Here is a 12,061-nt window from a genome sequence, read left to right on the forward strand (position 1 = left end):
TGGTGTCTAATATGGCAATATGATCATAAGATGGTCGTGTTTGCAATTACCTCGAAGGAAGTGTTGGGTGGCTCAAAGGGAAAGCTACCTGACGTATGAACATGCTCGTGATCCATGTAGGCTTTACCTATGAGGTGATGGAATCACCAGGCCATGATGAGGGCTTAAAATGAAGGTTCTTACAGAAGGAGTTATACTCAGGGCAACGAGGACGAATGATAGTTCTTAGAGGACTACGACAAGATCGTGCAGTTTTCACCCGGGATGTACCCGTGTGAGGGTCGACGTATGATGTAGGAGTAAGCCTACCATATGATGGGGGTGATGATGACAGCTGTGTGCTGGCTGACGGAAAGAGTAGTGCCTAGGAAGAACTAATTTAATGGTCAGGTGCCGATAGTCAACTGGATCTGAAGAACAAAATGCAAGAGTTAGTGGATTCTCGATAAATGAGATTTCAGGTAGTGGAGCATGGCAAGTACTCCAAAGGCCTTGATGATGAGATGTGAGATGGTAGTCCCGACTCAAGGTAGAGTTTGAGTACCGAAAAAAGAAAGAGTTGATTGATAAGTCATATCAACCGAAAATGAATGATAAGGAGACCTAGTCAATAGAGGTTGTGACTACGTTTCAGTGTGCCAAATGAACCTGCAAAATCAGGTAAAGTTGTCGGTAGTCAGACCCGACGAGGAGAGCTTAAAAGCACCGTGATGAATGGTGGATAGAAAGCCATATTGGCAAAGGAAATCGAGTTTTTGGAAGGTGATTAGAACCAAATATTGTGATCTGATTTGGGATCTTAAAGGATAAATCGGTTTGAGATTCTTGAGGAACTTCTTGAAAGAATTGATTGAGGATCTAAGGATTCGTGAGAAAACTTTAGAGTTTTCAAAGGAAGAAATCCAATGAGGATCGGAGTATCATTGGTGACGTAAATACCTACCTGCTCTAGCTGGTAGCATGGCTATGGATTGTTGTCTTGAAGATTGTGCAAATCTTGGACGTGATTGAGAGAATCAAATGATGGCAGATGTGCCAAGATGACGGGTCGCAGTAGAAGAAGCTGCAAGCCCAAATTAGCTGAGGATTCGAGATTTTTGATTTTTAGAATAAAACTCTCGTATGATTAGACGACTAGTCTAGGTAGCCCAATAGGAAAATTGAGAGATATATGGATGGACGATAATTAAAATGATGTCAAAAAGTTATGAAAATGATGAGCCTATTGTTATGAGGTATAGGCACCTATGATTAGTGAAAAGCCGAAAATAACTAGGATATATTCTCAGAAGATTTAACGGGATTGTTTCTTAATGATGAAATTGCCAATGATAGCTTGAGCTTATTGGATGCTTAGTTATGTGTGACTTGATTAAGGATGTGAATTATTAGGTGATAATTAAGAGCCGATGTTTTTATCTCGATTTGATGAATTATTAAAACAGCTGCAAGAGGCTGAGGTAATTGACGATCAATATACAATCGAGGGTAAGACAAAGGAATGAAATGTTAAAAGTACCAAAGCATAATATATTCATTCCATATGTTCAAATGGTTACAGGAAATCAAACCGTACAATTACTTAAAGGAAAAAGGCAAACCATAAAACTGATGATGATGCCAATGCTCAATGAGGACAATGGTTGCAAAACACGACAAGTCCCAGCTCATCGATGTCATTTGGGGGTGGCATTTGGCTACTGCTAGCTTCACCAGGGTAAGGTGGAAGAGTAGCCTCTGAGAAACTAGGATGAGGGACATCCTCTAGGATGATAGGAAGATCGAAATTCCAGCTCGAGTTTTGATCAAGTTAAGGAATAGGTTGGGGATACAAAGAATAATATGCGAATAGTGAATCTTGCAAATAAGCTCGATAAGCTTGCAACTCACTAACCTGCTGCTGAAGGGAAAGAATGTGAGATACACAGCCATAGACAAGATCTTGAAGCCGGGCTTGAGTTTCAAATAAGAGTGTATCAAAAGCCCAAAATCGATCGCTGACCGGAAGCGGAGCTAGGAAGTTGACAACATTCTTGACAGTAAAAACATCGTGGATGGCGACAAAGCGAGCAATAGCATCCTCACAACGGAAGTAAGGAGCAAAGATGCACTGTGAATTACATCCTCTATTTATGACTACGCAAGCACCATATCGAGACTAGGGCCTTGGTATCTTACCCCATGCCATGTTACGCCTCGGCATGATAGATCTGAATCTAGCTAAATCTAAATAAATCAGATATGGGTCAGATCTAAATAGATGGGTCAAAACAGATATGGGTCAGATCTAATGAGTAGAATCAGGGATGGGTCAAACCTGAAGCAGATCGAGTCGGGTCGGGTCGGATCGACCCAGATCTGGAAGCAGCGGCAAGGACGGAGATGGCGCGGTGGCGGCCAAGGGAAGCCGAGCAGGGCCGATGGCTGCGCGAGGGAGATGGCAGCGGTGGTGGCAGCTGGATCTGGTCGACGGAGGGTCGTTTGGGCCGTCGGAGATGGCGATCGGCGACTGAGGGGGCGGAGAAGCCACACGGTGGATCGCGGCCGATGGTGGAGTAGGCGTTGAAGGCGGTTGCAGAGGGGGCAGCCGCGGCCATCGGAGGTGGTGGCGACGCTGGAAGGCAACGGCAGCCGGTGGCTATTCACGCGCAGTGTCGGCAGAGGAAGGAAGAAGAAGAAGAAGAAAAAAAAAGAAATAAGAAATAAGAAATAAGAAAGAAAAAGAAAAAGGAAAAAAAAAAGGGGGTAATTTTCTCTTCTTTATGGGAAAAACGTGTTTTATTATTCCGAAGATTTTGGTAAGAAGAAAAAAAAAATTATTCCGACACGCAAAAGTTAAGTTCGGGGCTTTTCAGGTAATTATAGTCCCGACCCTATATTTCAAAACATGGAACAACGTAGGGTTCGAAATGAAATTTTTAGGAATCAGGTTTCGAAATAGAATGATAAGATGTTTCGAAATAAGATGTTTCGGCAAGCTGTTGTCAGAAGGTAGTGATGGGACACTTTATAATAATTATGTCCACAATAGGACTCATGAGAATAGTCTAATAAGAATAACCTGCCGGGTGCAGTAAGAGTTTATGATAGTTCAAAGGATCGGATTGCGTGCAACATGACCAAATGATTACGTGTGGATTACACCAAAACACAAAGAAAACTACCCGATATATGACTTGGAGTTGGCAAATGTGGTATGTGCTCTCGAAGTTATAGAGATACTATCGAAACAGAATGGTGGGACATTTTGATGTGCTCATGAACTACGAAGAGCCTGAGGTATGAGTTCTCACAGAAGGAGCTGAACAAGAGGTAGCGACGATTGATGGAGTTCCTTAAGGACTACGACTGCACTACTTCGTATCACCGGGCGCGTGGCAGAGAGGTGCCCAACGCAGGACCTGGTGGATAGCTGTGAGTGTCAGATGAAGTTTGAGGCTTATTGACCTGCCGACTATGATGGTAGTGCCGAAGGAATCGTCTATTTTTATAACTAGTCTGGTCGTTTAGCTGGATCTAGTGAACGAGATACAGAAGACATGTGTGGTTGACAAGTGTACTTGTCTATGGAATGATGATATGGCCAGCCCAAGGTTTATGATTTTTGAAATGCGAGAAGGCATTCTCAAAAGTTTCGGGGTAGAATGTGCATGCCTAAAATGATTGAAAGATGTGTGGTCGTCTGAAAGGAGCCACAACAGGAAATTATGTGAATGACATGGTATGCTTGTAAGCATTAAATGTGTAAGGAATGCAACCTGAGGTGTTTGTCAAGGATTAAATAGATGTTTGATTTGAGGTATTCATGTAATGAGATATGTTATGTCTTAGTTACCTTAACGGTTTAATGAAAATTTCAAGGACGAAATTTCTTTAAGGAGGGGTGAATGTAATACTCGAGAAATTTTAAATGACTCAAGAGTAATTTATTTTGGGGCAATAATGGAATTTAAGGATAAATTAAGGGTATAAAGGTAATTTATTACCATATGAATGACTGAGTCGACTGCCAAGAGTGCCCCAGAGCCGAGATACCAAAGGAAAATGACATGGCATTAACGAGCACCCCGAGATAGGATTTATGGTGCCGAAAGAAATCGGATCGGGAATAGTTTTCAGTATAGCTAAAATGTAGCTATCAATTAGGCTGCAATACCGAATTGTTATAGATGACTTCCCGGAAGCCAACGGAAGCTTGAGGGGGCTTCGATTTTTCATAAGGAACAACTCTTCAATGGTTTCAGGAAGAAACGAAGAGGTTTAAGGCCAAAACGAAGATTCGGGTCTAAGTGTAGTTTTTTGAAATTGCTAGAGAGAAGTCGAAACGATATTTTTTCAGAATCCTCAGGGGTCAAATTGATGTTTTAGGACTTGAGGGTCTTGAAAGCAATTATCAAAAGTCGAGGGGCTGGGTGAAAATGGGCCAAAGTGAGAAAACCAAAGTTTGAGGGGCCAAAATGCAATTTTAAGAAAACTTCCAAACAACCATGGCCGACCAACCCATCAAATCAACGAAATCGGCCACAGGGATGGCAAGAGGGTTGCTCAGGGAGCATCTTTTGTAAAGGGCTTGGCCGACAACAGGTAATGGGATGGCCGGAAATTGAAGAAAAAATGGTCGAAAGTTGGCCAACTTGTTGCATGCCTGCAACTCGCCTTTGTGGTCGGGTAAGGCCATTTTTTGGTCGATCTAAGGGAGGTGAAGTCTCCTAAGGGCTTGGATTGAGTGGCCAAGGGCTGTTGAGGCTTCAGATTCGCTTATAAATAAGAAGCAAAGTGGTCGAATTTTCAGAGCATTGGAGCTTCAAATTGCTCCCGTTTTTGAAAGAATTGGAGGCTAAAACCATAGGGCTTTTGTTGCCCATGGCTTGAAGATGATTTATAGAGAATTTCATCCATTTTGGTTGAGTTTTGAAGAGGATTCGACAGGCCGTCGGAGTTTGGGGTGGATGCCTTGGCTGGACGTTCAAGGCCCCAATAAGAGGTCTTCCGGTGCTCATTTGAGGCTCAAACTTGGCCATGAGGATCGACTGAGAGAGGGCTTTAAGATGGCATGGCTATCTCAGATCGCTGGCACGGCTGTCGCCGGAGAAGATGACTGGCGCGTGCCGGTCACGCGCGGTCTCTCACGTGCGCCTAGTCGCCCAAAAATTTTGGGAAAATTTTCTAAAAATCCAAAAAATTATTTTACGGGGGTTCGTTCAAAAAGTTTTGAAGTTGAGATTCCCAATGTCTTGATTTTAGCACCAAAGAGCCTCGTTTTGCGTGAAAACGCAACATTCGAGTAAGTCCAGCATTTTTCCCTTGAAGTTCATAGCCTATAATGAATTGTTGTGAAATTAGATTTGAGAAAACAGTCCAGAGGTATTTATTGGAATCTTTGAAAAGGAAAAATGAAATAAATGGAATATTGAGGATATTTAGTGATTAAATATCATTTTTATGATTGAGGTGACCGAGATGATGTAATTAGTGCAACTTTTTAGAGTTGGCACGAGAATCGAGGTCGGGCACGCATATCGAGGCTATGCACGCTTTTCGAGGTGTCTTGATCTTTGGGCAAATGTGAGTTTTCCTATCCTACATGATATGATTGTTTATTATGCAAGATATTTATGAAAGATATGATTTCTTATATATGCATAATATTTACAAAAGATATGATTCATTTTGTCATATTGCATGGAAAGTCGTGATAATTGCATGACATGATATTATTGTCATGTTGATATTTGTGTATGGGAATGGGATGTCGCCCCCAGAGTATAGTCGTAATTCCCTTAGGGCAATGATGGAACAACTTTAGGCTTATCCTGCAGAGGTTCGGGATTTGCCTAGGATTCCGTGCCAGGCTGGTAGGCCTGAGAAGTTACATTAAGGGCAAATGTTGTTCATATTATTGCATCATGCATTCGTATATATATGTTTTTGGACCCTCACTAGAAGTTTCATCTTCTAATGGGTTATGTCCCTGGAACATTCAACGTTCCAGTTTAGACTTGCAGCTTAGGCAAGGAGCAGGTTGTGATATGACGGCACGTGATGACGAGGCCGGTGGATTCAACGAGCTAACTTAGATATGTTTTAACTGATGCTTTATTGATGATTAGTCTTGTTAGAATATTATGGAATCTCCATGTATTTATGTATTTCAATATTAAGGATATGATGTTAACTATTGTAATACCCCATACCTGTGTGAGGTCACCGCGTAATTCATTATTAAGGCCATAACTATTGTAATACCCCATAACTATTGTAATACTCATTTTCCATATATTATGCTAGTTGTTATGCCATAGTAAATAGCCCAAGTGTAAGCTAACCAGTCTCATTATTAAGGCCAAATGAGTAAGCTAACCAGGTACAGACCCAGAAGACCAGGCCGCCATGCGAGTAGGCCGCGAGTGGCTAAGGCTGGGCAAATGGACGTGGGCCTGATGGACGGGTGAAGCCATGGTTGAATGAGTGGGCCAGGCCAAATGGGTGGTGTGCAGCCCCCACGTGCGAGTGGGTGTGCGAATGACTTGGCTGGATGCCTCGTGATTGTGTGAGTGAGTGCATGGTGTCCAATGAGTAAGGGGTGTGTGAGTGAGGTGCATGAGGAATATAAATTAATAGGGAAGTAAGCATGGTTGAAGTAGCGGAAGTCTTCTAATAATCTGTTGATTCACTCACGAATGCCGAATTATAGGACTCATTCAATAACTCATTGATTCAAAGGAATACTGAATAACTTCAAGAGAATTAAGGGAAAATTTTAACATAAATTTTATTGAAAATTTATCAATCAATCAATTAATACCCCAAAATATTCTATAAACATAGAATTTATAGGCTATAAATTGGAAAACATCAAAAACCCTAAATCTTGAATCTTACCAAAAAATGCAAGATTGAGATTTCATTATAGAATTAAAATCAGCATAAAATAAGAAAAATCCCTCAAAACAGCATGTTAAAATTCACTTCCTAATGGAAGTTATTGACGAATCAATTATTTCCTAAAATAGCAAAAATACTAATTTTGAGGCCTAAACGAAAGAATTTATCCGAAAAAACATAGACCTCACTAACAAAGCTAGTGATTTTGAATCATCAGCCCGATTCCCTTAAAATTAGTCTTTAAAATTGCTCAAATTACACCTTTTATAAAATGCTAAAACCAACTCATCCACATCAATGGCACTATGAATAAACAGTATGTATATATGCATTAGGATTGTAATAACACATCTATATGATATATATATAATTAATATACTTTGCAAATAAAAGACAATTTAATTATATATGGACTAAAACCAAGTGACGAATGCGAGTCAAATTTATAAATAAGTATTTGGATTAAATATATATCTAAATAGGCCAAAGAGGTGGCAAGGAATTGGAGATTGAATTGGCGGCGGAACAGCAAGCAAACCGCAAGCATCCGGGTCCATTAATTTGACCGAGAGGCCACCACTCGGTCATAACCGAGTGGCCACTCGGTCAACAACAATTGATTTAATAATCCATGTGTAATGCAAGCCTTGATATCATCCTACAAGCAATTCACTTTAATCTATTGACTCCACTATATAAGTCACCAAGTGCACTTGCCAACTCCATTTCCCTTAATTAATTCACCAAGTGCACATGTATTATACAATTCAATTTAATCCACCAACTTCAATTGCTGTCAATTGAATCTTCCAAATTCACCTTGCGTTATATAATGCCAATTAATCTTCCAATACCGCTCAATCATGACCGAGTTGCCTCTCGATCATATGTGACCACTCGGTCACAAAGATCCTTTACTTGGAGTCTCTCACTACAAAAAAATTGATTTTTAGCGGCGATTTTTTTGCGACGGCTTTTAAAACGGTCGCAAAAAATGAAATTTTGCGGCAGTTTGTAAACCGCCGCAAAATCCTATTTTAGCGGTGGTTTTTTTAACATTTTGTAGCAGTTTTGAAAAACCATCGCAAAATTCATTAAAACATTTAATTTTGCGGCGATTTTTAAGAAACCGTCGCTAAATTTAGAAAATAATTAAATAATTAAAAAATAAAATTAAATTTAGTAGCGATTTTTGAGAAATCGCCGCTAAATTAAAAATAATTAAATAATTTAAAATTTAAAATTAAATTAATATTTGCGACGGTTTTCGAAACCGTCGCAAAATTCATTAAAAAATTTAATTTAGCGACGGTTTTTGAAAAATCGCCGCTAAATTAAAAATAATTAAATAATTTATAATTAAAATTAAATTATAAATTCATTAAATAATTTAATTTAAAGGCAATTTTTAAAAATCGTCGCAAAATTCATTAAAATTTTAATTTAGCAACGATTTTTAACCGCCGCTAAATTTAAAAATAATTAAATAATTCAAAATTAAAATTAAATTGAATTAAATTAATAAAAAGAAATTAAAAATCTTAAAAGAAATTAAAATTTTAATTTAAATTAATTACAAAAACTTTATATATATAAAAGTAGAATAGTCTTGAAAAAAGAAATTTCCTCCTAAAACTTGCATTAATTAATGATTTACAATTAATACTTATTGTATTAATAATTTACATTAATAATTTAAAATTTTCAATTGCTTTAAAGTAATAAGTAGTAATAAAATTTTCTCCCAAAACTTACATTAATGATTTGAATTTAGTACTTATTGTATTAATAATTTATATTTTGTAATTTGCATCTTAATTTATATATATAAAAGTAGGATAGTCTTTAAAGAAGAAATTTTCACCTAAAACTTACATTAATTATTGATTTGCAATTAATACTTATTATATTAATAATTTACATTTTGTAATTTGCATTAATAATTTAAAATTTTCAATTTGTTTGAAGTAATAAGTAGTAATAAAATTTTCTCCCAAAACTTGAATTAATGATTTGCATTTAGTACTTATTGCATTAATAATTTATATTTTGTAATTTGCATCTTTATATATATAAAAGTAGGATAGTCTTGAAAAAAGAAATTTCCTCCTAAAACTTGCATTAATTAATGATTTGCAATTAATACTTATTGTATTAATAATTTACATTTTGTAATTTACATTAATAATTTAAAATTTTCAATTGCTTTGAAGTAATAAGTAGTAATAAAATTTTCCCCCAAAACTTGCATTAGTGATTTACATTTAGTAGTAGCTTGTTGCATTAATAATTTACATTTTGTAATTTGCATTAATAATTTAAAATTTTCAATTGCTTTGAAATAATAAGTAGTAATAAAATTTTCCCCCAAAACTTGCATTAATGATTTGCGTTTACTACTTATCGCATTAATAATTTACATTTTGTAATTTGCATTAATAATTTAAATCTTTCAATTGTTTTGAAATAATATGTACTAATTATTGTAAAATTAATAATAAATTTTAAATATACGAGTTTTTCAATACCAATTGTTTTGTATTAAATTTGCATGAGTTTTATGATAAATATTAATAGACAACTTAAACTATTAATTAAGTCATAGAAAATTATTCATTTATTTAAAATATTATTTTTATATCTTTATTCTATGTATATTTATATAATATTAAAATATGATAATCAAATAAAGTATTTTGCTAAGTATCAATCAATGGTGAATTTTTTCCCTAAAAAACTTGCATTAAATCAAAGATAGTGATTAATTAATTATTAATTACTTTAATAATTATATCATAGTTTTGAAAATGTGATGTCTTAACAAATTCATAAAAAATTATTTAAGGTTGTCAAATGCTACGATTTTTCAATGTTAATTAATATTTAAGGTATCACATTTTTAAGACTATGGAAGAAATCAAAATTAATTTTTTTTAAATTTTGTTATTATTGAAAAAACTTATTCTTACTCATATTTAAGAGTTTTAATTTATATTTATAATTATCATATAATTAAAATTAAATAAAAACCTTAAATATTAAAATTCATTATTTTCATTAAAAAATTAAATTTAGCTTAAGAAAATAATTAAAAATTAAATTAATAAAATTAAATATAAAATCTTAAAAATAAATTTAAAATTGCATTTAAATTAATAGAAAAATTCATTAAAAATCTAATTTTAAAAAATCTAAAATTAACTCAATTAATTTATTTAATTTAACTCAATTAATTTATTTTTAATTTATTCTATTATTCTTTTAAAAAATAATCAATTAATAAATGTTTTTAATATATATTAAAAAATATAAAATATAATTCTGAAATTTTAATAAATATAATTCTGAAATTTATTTATAAATAAACTTATTAAATTTTAAAAATCTATTTATAAATATAATTCTAAAATATAATTCTGAAATTTAAATAAACTTATTTTAATAAATATAAAATTAGTTGTTAGAAACTTATTTCAGAATTATGAAATTTTAATATAGATTTTTAATAAATTAAAATTTTATTTTTAATTTATTCTATTATTCTTTTATATATTTGTTTTTAAAATATATAATATATAATTTTGCTAATGTATATAATATATATATATATGTCCACATATGACAAGGGGTGTTTCGCAGATCAAGTTGTTCACGCGCGCACGTGCACAGTAAAGGTTCTGGGTTCGAAACTTGGGAGGGGGGAAGGTGCTGGATTTAATTTCCAGCATGGCGCGCGCACAAATGGCCACGTGGCGTGCAAGGGTTGGGCGAGAGCAGCAGGCGCTGGTCGAGCGGTCGGGCGCAGGCTGGGCTGGCCCGCGCAGGTTTTTAAAAAATTAAATTTTTTATTTTAGCGGCAGTTTTGAAACCGCCACTAAAATTAAAAAAATTAATTTTTTTATTAATTTTCACGATGGTTTAGAAACCGTTGCTAAAATTAAAAAATTAATTTTTTTTATTAATTTTCGCGGCGATTTTGAAACCGCCGCTAAAATTAAATATTTTTTTTAATTTTTAAAAATAAAATTTTTAAAAAAATAAAATTTTAATTTTAGCGACGGTTTCAAAATCGCCGCTAAATATTATAGAAAGCGCCGTTAAATCACTTATTTAGCGACGGTTTTCAAAATCGCTGCAAAATTTAAAATTAGCGACGGTTATTCCAGCGGTTGCAAAAAACCGCCGCTAAACGTTCCACGACGGTTGACTTAGGAGCGGTTTTGAAAACCGCCGCTAAATGCTGATTTTTTTGTAATGTCTCTTGTAGCCAATGAACTCTCCCGAGACATTCCTTGAACCAAATATACTAAGAATATTTTAAAATTCTATGAAATATGCCAAAAATATAATAGGAATATACTGAGAATATGTCACTTGAGAAACCCGGTGATAAATTCATAATTTTATATTTTTATTTTTCTAATATTTAGTCTATTTAGCATATTTTTTATATTTTTATTCTCTTTAAATTTTGTAACATCCCAAAATTTTGGAATGTTACAAATTCTGCCTTACTTTAGTTAGGTTTAGTTAGTGTAATTTACTTTTTATTATATCTATTTATGCAACTGCATTTTATTTTATTTTAATTAATTTTTAAAAATCATTACTCTAAAAGTTGCATAATGAGAGGATATGAGCTTTAAAGTAAAGAATCATTTCAAATGGAAGAATGATATCAACCGAAAGAAAAGGCATCCAACAAGTTGGCAAAACGTTGGCCATAGTTTCTAACCAAATATGCAAAATAATAAATATTATGTAATATATATGAATTATGATCAGAATATAACCAAAGTAATAGTGGGGCTAAAATGTTCTTGGCCACAGTTTCTTCCCCCCCCCCCTCTTTTTTTTTTCTTTTTCAGTTAATATATGTATGTAATTGTTTCGTTCTTTGTTGAATCAGTGTAATCGATTTGTAACTGTTGATTTAGTGGATTTGACTAGAGGCGAAAACCTCTGTCGTGATTAGGATCCATTTACGGATTTGAACACGTATATCTTGTGTACTATTTGTGTTGTGTTCTTGGTGCGATTGATTCGATCTCGGTTTGATTTCTTAGCTTGGTTCTTGGTTACGTCCTTGGCTGGATAAATCGGTTGTGGGATTAACAAGTGGTATCAGAGCCACTATAAGGCTAGCCAAGTAGTCCCTAGAAATTGATATCATGCC

The sequence above is a fragment of the Diospyros lotus genome, chromosome 6 (assembly GCF_014633365.1).
Source record: "Diospyros lotus cultivar Yz01 chromosome 6, ASM1463336v1, whole genome shotgun sequence".
NCBI lineage: Eukaryota > Viridiplantae > Streptophyta > Magnoliopsida > Ericales > Ebenaceae > Diospyros > Diospyros lotus.